We start from the raw sequence: 10,106 nt of genomic DNA, 5'->3' as shown, positions 1-10,106 counted from the left end.
CTAATATTAGCATGATATTAATTCCGGCTGCCGAAGTCCAGTCACAGTGTCTTAAAAAGTTACTACAGGATAAATTGAAAACAATTAAGACACCAGAGAATATTATAAGCCCTGCGTTAGCATGTGAGTGTAACACCTGATAGGGATTAGAGTACTGTATATATGGGCAAACGAGCATGATATTACCGTCTGTCAAGAGAGAAAAGAACAAAGAACAGTAGGAAAAAAGATAGCAGAGTGAATCTGCTGTCACTGTTATACTCTGAGCGTGATGAACCGGTCTGCACTCTACTAAACTGGGTCTTCCTCAAGAGTCGCCCACTTGAGTACTGACCCAGCCCAACAATGATTAGCTTCCAAGATCGGACGGTTTTGGGCGTTACCAGTGTGGTATGATAGTAGAGAGAAAGGATAAATGCTAATCGGATGCTCTGGAATCACTGATGAGAGTTCACGAATTTTACAGCATAAGCGGAGAGAACAACGGAGATGAGATGGATCTGCTGCTAATGTTAGACAGGGATAATCCCTGAATCAATGGTGAGAGTCCACGAAAGATAGATACAGGTTGAAAAGAGTAAAAGAGGCTAATAACCAATTTGATAAGTCAATAAAATATCAAATATCGTTGATAGTAACAGTTGTCAGTTACTTCCGAATGTTGTGACGTTCTTTAATCAGCTGGTTAGATAAATATGGAGTGCCAGATATGAAAGTCTAACAGGTGTCTGGAATAAGAGATATTAATGCCAGATATGCAAGTCTAAGAGGTGTCTACAATAAGAGATATGAGCCCAAAAGGGGAAAATAACAGTGTAATGAATGCAACAGATGATAGCTGTAAGCCTATGATATTATGCACTTTAAGGTTTCCACAACAATGATACTCTTGTATGGGATGGGAATATCTATAAGTATCTAAAATGAAGATATGAGCCGGGGGGGGGGGGGGGGAAGGGTTTAATTAACAATGTAGCAGATACAGACAATATAAGAGTTGTCCCTATTTTAACAGTGATTCTTACTCTAGTAAATAAAATAATTCTAATCCATTGGATGACCCATGGCAACTTGGCAATCAGAACACCTTCACCCATTTAAAAGATTCAAATTAATTAATAAGAAAAGTTTTAGATAGTGAGGTTGCTCCTGATTGTTTAACAATGGTAACTATTGATGTTATTAGTCTGTACACCGAAGGAATGCAGGCTGACAGACAGTTAACAACAGGTAAGAAATGGTACACCGGTCCTGACATGGATCATTTTCTAAAATTGTTGGAGTTTACTTTGTCTCATAATTACTTTCTGTGCAATAGTCTTTTTTATAGACAAACTACTGGGCGTGCGATGGGGTCGGCGGTAGCTCTGGCCTTCACCAATACATACACGTGGGAAGTTGAATGCAGCTTGTTTTTTTAAAGCAGTACCATCGCCAGCTCAATTTTCTTTATTATCAATACAATGATGATTTATTGATTTTCTCGGATGGTAATGAACAAGTTTTGTGTAGCATTATTGATAGACAAAATTCTTCCATGAGCCCCATCAAATTGACCATCAATTGCAGCAATACCGATATAAATTTTTTGGATTTGGCTATACAGGTGCATGATGGTGTAATTTCCACAAGCTTATATTCAAAGCCTACTGATAGGAATACGATCTTGAGGTATGAGAGCTTTCATCCCACCCTCACTATCAGAGGACTACGGTACTCCTCATTTCTGAGGGTGAGTCGGGTGACCAGTGATGTTGTCAAAAGAGAGGCACAATTGGATATCATGGAGTCTAAAGTCTTGGCCAGAGGATATCCAGTTAAATTGTTGAAAACAGCAAGGGTTAAGGCTGTGGCCTAGGATAGAGTGCTGTTATTGATGGAGAATAAACATAAGCACAACCAGTGCAAGTTGCCATGGGTCAATGAATTTAACCATAAAAGCTTCCATAACAAGCAAAAAGGCTAAAGCTCTATGGCCTATATATATTAGTATAATGCCTAGTTATAAATGCGGAAGAAACATCAGAGACTTTGTTGTGAAAACAGACCTTACTAAGTTTAATACATCTACCCAGAAACTTTTTTTAACCCGTGGCAACGGCTGTTTCAAATGTATAGGTTGCACCACCTGCAGTTATATGTCTCCTAGAGACAACATTCTTCACCCTAATTCAGCTAAAAAAAATCCATCAAATGTCCTCTGTCTTGCCATTCAAAATTTGCAATTTACTGAATAATGTGCCCTTGTGGTCTTTATTATATTGGCAAGACAGAGGGCCAGTTTAAGGTTAGGAAGGCCCAACATAGACAGGCCATTAGGGTGGCTCTTTTAGAAAGGCACTGGAGAAAATTTTGCAGTGTCAGATTCACTGAGGGGAGGTGATAGGGCTAGAAAGCTACTCCAATTATAATCCAGATGGATTTTTTGATCGGACACATTACGTTCTATAGGATTAAATGAGTCCCTTGGCCTCAGTAATTTTATTTAATAACATACAGGATGCATTTTGAAGAGCCATGTCCTACCTATTATTATTTTAACATTGTATGTATATATTTTTATCAGAAGTTCTTTGTATAAAATATTTTTCTTTATTTGCTCTATTCAGATTGCTGCTGTATAGCAATTTGACTCCTTCACACATTATCTGTGTAGAGGTTATACTTGTTCTTAACATTGGTTTACACATTTGGAGCCGCGACGTCACTTTCGCAGGAAGTAGGTGTCCTGATAGTGAGTGTACTGGAGCTGGTGGCGGCAGGCTGCGTTGGTCAGTGTATGTATGCAGGGATATATAACTGGTGTTATGGATATATATTTCTATATTAATTATCAGTGTTATTGTGACTATTGATGCAAACCTACATGTATGGAATAATCTATGATGAAATAATGGACGTAAATACTGTATGTCAAAGTAATCGGCACCCTGTCATAATGTAGGTTCTGAATTCAAACATCCTCAAACAAATAAGAAATTTGGCATCACACATGTATTAATCTGCACCTCCTCAATCATCATTTATCTAATTTTGTGTCTATGTGGATTAGGATATATGGGTAAAACCACTGGAACTTTTGCTGAGCACATGGTCCTACATTGCTCAGCAATTAAGGCAGCTATAAACGGAAAAGGACCAGATCAACCAGTGGCAAAACACTTTTCATTACATCATCTGAACATTAACTCTCTCAAACATATGGTCATTGACCACATTCCACCATTCCCTAGAGCAGGCATTCCCAACCACGGTCCTCAAGTCACACCAGAAGTGCAGGTTTTAGTGATATCCAGGCTGCAGCACAGATGGTTAAATCAAAATAACTGAGCTACTAATTAAGTCACCTGCGCTGAAGCCTGTAAATCACTAAAACCTGCACTGTTAGTGTGCCTTGAGGACCGTGGTTGGTAATGCCTGCCCTAGAGGAGGAAACAGAGGTAAAATACTTCTCCAACTGGAGGCCCAATGGATCTACATACTGAATACAGCCACATCACATGGCTTGAATGAGAAGATTTCATGGAATATATTTTGAGGATGACCATCAACATACCATTCGGATTTGCTGGGATTGTTATACGTAACACCAGTTATATATCACTGCAAATATACACTCTCATAGTTCATTGTGTTTAATAATAGATATATGAGTAATAAGGAGGGGTTTCTGTAAGAAATATTAGCTTGTATCACTTTTCCACTTTCAGACAAACTCTGTATGTGACAGCTGGCACTGCGGGTTGCCATGGTTACCCGATGCTGGAGGTGAATTACATCACTTCCGGGAGTTGCCGGAAGTCCTCTGGGTCCCACCGCGGCTGACAGTGGGGAGTGAGTCTCTTCACACTGGCGGGCTTCTCACCTTATTTAAGGTAAGATTGTTCACTTATGCACTTGTTCACACCTTGACACATTGGCGATTGTTATGTGACCTTTTAATATATTTTTACTACTTTGAAAGACCCTGAGTGTCGCTGTTATTTTCTTTGGGCATCAAATTGCTGCTGCAGAAGGCACTGGGTCATTTCTATTTGAGTAAGTGGAGTGCCGGACTGCCTTCCCCACATATATATGTATATATATATATTTTTAAACAGTTTTTTAACATAGGAATTCTTCAGGTGGGAAATAGGAAAACTACTTAATCAGAAATGTAATAAACCTCCCCTAAGGGGATAAAAAGGGGGTTGACATAATGAAGTCATTATCTATGCGTTGCTTGAATTGTGGAAATGATATTGGCCAAAAAGACAATTGGATCAAAATTTGGATTGCACCTCCAGTGTGTAGAATTTAATAAACTACAAACATGGTCTTGTCACCTTTTACCATATCTGCTACGGGTGCTCCTCGGATACCACCAAGAACCGTGGATTAATATTTATTTACATTAAGATATCTCAAATGTACATCTCTATAGATTTACCAAATTTTTATCACTCATGTATATGTACAACTGTGAAAATCAGAAATTCCCGTACGAAGAACGGGTAGATCAGCTAGTCCCTTACTAAAACTAAGAGTCGGTAAAAAAGAGAAACCAAAAGAATAGAAAGAAAAAAGTAGAGGGCTAATTATCATCCAGCAAGATGGCTACAGGGATCACCACCAGCCCCTCATTCAGCACACAAATAGCCACTACCTAAGGATCCTTCATACGCTATTCCTGACAAACCACAAACATTTTCATGCATAATATACTTGATGACAGTTGACAAATTCTGAAACAATAAAAAAAGTACTCATATATCCTTAAGTTTAATTAAATCTCATCTTATTAATAGACATACCTGTTATTGTCTCATACATAATGCTTTTGACTACAGCAAAACAAACATCATGAATATCATCTGGCAAATCCTGTGGAGAGACATCAGGAAGAACTAATCAGACTTCATTTGTTTCCATTATGTCCTCCTGCATGATATCCCTACTTAGAACATATTGCTCCTGCAGCTGTACATACCCCCTCAGTATATCCTGCAAAGTATATAGCAGAGGTATTTCCTGACTTTCAATAAATGTAATAAGAATTTATGGCCACATAAAATCAGATAAAAGTAACAAAATAATTCCACAAATAATGAGGCAAAAGTTGCATTCTGTTATCAATAATAGCAGTCATATTTTGGCCACAGCTATAGAGGCTCAAACCTTGGAACATGTTAAAATTCTCTGTGGCCAAGAGACCTTAACCAATGCAATTAGGGATCTAAACAATGTTGTTTTATTACCAGGCCAAATTATTGCATGCCTACTGTACCTGAAGTGACATCATCAAGTTCAGTCCTGCCAACTTCTCCAGGCATGGTCTTTGCACCAGCAGTGTTCTTCCCAGTGGTCTCCATGAAGACCACTCACATGCCTTCATTCTTAAAATAAAGGATTGAATGTGTGAGTTGCTGGGTATTAGCATATGTGATTAATTATAGTTACGCAATGCTTGTTTTCATTATTGTAATAATGTCATTAAATGTCTCAGTGACAAATTATCAATTTTATTATTGTTCCTTAAAAGAAAAACCTTTGGTTCACGTTACTTCTTAATTATGTACAACACATACAGCAGACCTACAAGAGACACCTACTGTAAGTTACCTTTAACAGTTTGTCATAACATGACTGAACATCCAAATCAAATGTATGTACATGTAAAGTTGTTGATAATCAGAGACTGCTGCACCTGCCTCCATATCTGTAGTCTGAGATTCATCTTTGTGAGAACCCTGGAGAAGATCTCAGAGCAGATGTACTCTGCCGCTGTATATTGTATAATCCAGTGGTTCTCAAACTCGGTCCTCAGGACACCACACATTGCATGTTTTGCAGGTAACACAGCAAGTGCACAGGTGTATTAATTACTCACTGGCAAAGTTCCACAGGTGGAGCTAATTATTTAACTTGTGATTCAGTGAGGAGACCGACAAAACATGCACTGTGTGGGGTCCTGAGGACCAAGTTTGATAACCTGTGGTATAATCTGATATTAAACTAACCTGCCCCTTTAGATTATGCACACTGTGCATTATATAATCTGTATAAATTTCATGCCAGATTATACAAAAAGCAGAATACAATGGGGCAGATGTATTAACCTGGAGAAGGCATAAGGAAGTGATAAATGCAAGGTGATAAACACATAAATCAGTTCCCATATGTAAATCAACAGTTATGAGCTGTTTGACTGGTGCATTATCACCATGCACTGCTTTATCACTGGTTTATCACTTACTTATGCCTTCTCCAGGTTAACACATCTACCCCATTGTCCGAGCATTTAGCTATGCTGTGTAATAGCACACCACCAGTATTTTCAAGACATGTTAACCTATTTTTAAATAGTCCAAATGTGTGCTACACATTTAGAAATGATGTGGCCTCATTATATTTATGCTCATAAAATATTTATGCTCTCATAAGAGTCCATGTTAAAGACAGATGTGTCAATAGCCAGGAGTAATAGCCATAACTAAATAATCAAAGAGTAGAAAAGTCAACAAAACACATACTCCGCATCCAGCCCTCTGAGTTTTGATTAATTTGTAGAGATAATTGTCTAAGGATAAAGACCTTCTGTAATATGTAAGTCAGGATAGGTAGCAATGACACTAGTTATTTTCATTTTGCATCACAGGTCAAAAGCACATGAATAGAAAGGCATGATGCCTAGTAATAAAGACTTTGGCCTTCTGTTTAGGTTTCTCTGCCCAATGTGTGCAGAGTCTATAGCTTCCAGAACAGTAAGAATGCCTGTAAGACTATAGAAAGCTACCCTTAACTGAAGCCACTGTGTATCCTTCATATACAGGAAAAATACTGGAGTAGTATAAAATAGTCTGCAGGACTTTCAGCACCTGGAAGAGATGGCATGACAATTTTGGATTATTTCTGCCCACCACTCAAGATGTTACAGACTGGAAGTAACCACTGTCAATAAAAGAAGAGCACTGAACAATTTATACAAGCATAGCACTAATCTTGATCTAGATGTCTGCTACTTTGTGATGTCAAACACATTCATTGCAGTAAGTTGGACGGCTTCAGGTAGAACATCTATATCACCTTACTATGAAACACTAGATTTAACTTTACCCTCCCCCCCCTAAAAAACCTAGGTCTGCGCAGATTACACAGTATATCCTCCTGCTGGTTTTCCTCAGCTTCTGCCTCTTGGTTCCTAGTCATTTGCTAGAGTGTTACTTAACCCTGGCTAGTGGTGAGCATGGAATTACCTGTAAATGCCACATTGCTCACATACACAGTATTGGATCTGCTTGTGTTCCATTTTATAGACACCACGATGAAGTCTGGAACAACTGAACCATCGCGCCTCTCAGTGGCTAGTTAATTATTTGGGCAAGTTTGTCAGTTGTTTTTCAGCAGCTTCCAAACCTGCATCTTACTAAATGTGAGATTTGTATACTTATAAAGGTGAAAACATTGATGTTTCTCTGATATGCTTTTGTATTCTCAAATCTGGCTTCTCTGTAGCTTTTTAGTATTTGGTATTTAAATTTAAGGTTAGCCTGTAATTACTGTTAGGCTTCAATTAGATTTAGGATTAATAAAGAATTGGAGTTTGGCTAAGACATCTTGACTATCGAAATTCATAATGTTGATATTACATAACACATCCATAAAAGAAATGTGATTAAAACAATAAAACATTTTGTGAAGTTACAAAGACCATTATTACAGCGCTCTTTTGAATCGTGTAAATGAGTATCACTATTATGTGATCTGAAACCTCAGTGTTTACTGTGTTATAAATCAAAGAGTCATTCTATAAGTACATTTTCTAGAATAGCAACATACTGTAGATTCCCAGGTGCAAAGTTTTTTTTTGTTACGAGAAAAGGCACTTGTACTCAGGAAAAAAGTATTGTTAGTCACCTACAGTACAGTTATACATTGGTGCAAGATTTATTTTCTGAACAAGTCTTTAAAATGCCTTTTTTATTCCAACAGTAAGAATAAAACGTTATGCAAAAAAAGAGACGCTGATACTGCTGGTCAAATTACATATTCAGCTTTATGATGTCATTGACCTATCTATAATGTGTTTTACTGCCAAAGTGCAGAACAAGCAAAGCAAATTGTAGACATTGTTCAGACAGCAAAAAAACTGCATGTAGTCTATAGTTAGTGTTTGTTACTATACGCTGCATTGGGCAAGAATGTATCATATAAATTAATGAGTTTACTTAAAATTATCCAGAGACACTGTAGTACTATGGGTAGCATGTTTGGTGTAATGGTTTGCTTTAATGCTTCATCATACTGAAATTGTGTCCTTAATTCCCACCAAAGTTTGTGTATTCTGCCCATGCTTGCTAGGGTTTTCTCCAGGCACTCCGGTCTCCTCCCACACTCCAAACATATATATAGTACTGGTAGCTTATTTGGCTCCAAGCACACAAAAAAAAAATCAAAATGTAGTGTGACTGTGTGTTCATGCATGTAGGTGCAGGGGATAAAAGACTGTAAACTCCACTGGGTCAGGGACTAATGTGTGTTGACAAATAGTCTATGTAAAGTAATACAGACTATAGTATGTGTGCGCTATATTTAAAACTGGTAGAAAATAAATAATAAATACTAGGATAACTGGTATCTGTAAATGATAGTGTAGAGAAAAGAAGATGCTGTGATTAACAAAATAATATTACATATTTTTTTTTGCAATTTATCCTTATAATTTTTATATTTATTTCCCTCTAAATGATAACATTTTTATAACATTTAATGGGGCATATACTTAAACAGATTGGAGCTTTAGAAAGTCCAATTTTATTCATGGGAATCCCTGTAAGAAGGTGGAAATAGATTAGCGGCCCTGTAATATACAGGGCTAATGTAGTTCCACTGCACAAAAGTGGAAGCAAGGAAGAAGCAAGTAACTACAGACCAGTAATTCTTACATCAGTAGTAAGGAAAGTAATGGAAACATTATTAAAATAAAGAGTTGTGGAATATCTTAAATAAAACAACTTACGGGATCCCAAACAGCCTGGATTTACGGGGGGGAGATCATGCCAAATAAATTTAATTTATTTTTTTGACTCAGTGACTAAAATAATAGATTAAGTTGAGCTGTAGCTGAAAAATATCTAGCTTTAGTTAAGCATTTGACACTGTCCTACATCTCAGACTGCTAAATAAACTTGAAAGTGCGTGATTGCATTATAAAACTGTGGAATGGAAAAGAACCTGGTTGCAGTATAGGAATCAGACAGTTACAGTAAGTGGAGTGCATTCTATGGTTGGACATATTACAAGTGGAGTGCCTCAAGGATCAGGGATTTGGACCAGTAAAAGTATGCATTTTTGCAAGTTACACAAAGATATGTAAAAGAGTAGACACCCCGGAAAGTGTAAAACAAATGATTTATGACCTAGGTAGACTTATGGAATGGTCAAGAATGTGGCAACTACAGTTAAATGCTAAAAAATACCAAGTTATGCACTTAGGTTTCAAATACCCAAAGGCTAAACATAGTATCAAAGGTACTATAAAGGAAACTACGGAGGAGGAACGGACTTTAGAAGTCACTATTTCAAGTAAAATAAAAAGCAGGTAAGCAAAGCAACAAATCAATGAGAAAGGTGAGGCAGATGTTTGGCAGCAGAAAGAAGTAATAATGCCACTGTATAGGTTAGTGGTAAAGCCTCATCTGGAATACTGTGACCAGTTCTGGAAGCCATATCTCCAGAAGAATATAAATACATTAGAGAATGTACAATGAAGGGCAATTAAAAGGGTGCATGGCCTACCGTACATCACAAAACTTTTCCGGAGAGACTAAAAGATCTTAACATGTATAGTTTGGAGCAGAGAAAAGAAATAGGGTACATAACAAAAAGCTTTCATATACTGTATAACAAGGGTTTTAACAAAGTACAGGAGGGAAATATTATTCTAAGGAATAGAAGTATTAGAACACAAGGGTATGCACTGAAACTGGAGGGAGGAAGGTTCAGGGGAAATTTAAGGAAATATACTTTACAGAAAGGGTAGTGGATAAATTGAAAGAACTAAGGATCAAAAAGGATTGAGATTACCTAAAGGATAAAAGAACAGGGACTGGTGAGATGAACCAAGT

The 10,106-nt window shown here is 37.3% G+C and overlaps 1 pseudogene; it reads right to left on the bottom strand.

Annotated features, from left to right (window-relative positions):
* Positions 1-285: 285 nt before the first annotated feature.
* LOC134946319 (5S ribosomal RNA) lies at positions 286-404 on the bottom strand (annotated as a pseudogene).
* Between the last annotated feature and the right edge of the window lie 9,702 nt (positions 405-10,106).

This window comes from Pseudophryne corroboree, chromosome 7 (genome assembly GCF_028390025.1).
Source record: "Pseudophryne corroboree isolate aPseCor3 chromosome 7, aPseCor3.hap2, whole genome shotgun sequence".
NCBI lineage: Eukaryota > Metazoa > Chordata > Amphibia > Anura > Myobatrachidae > Pseudophryne > Pseudophryne corroboree.
This window is presented reverse-complemented; position numbering and strand designations above follow the sequence as displayed.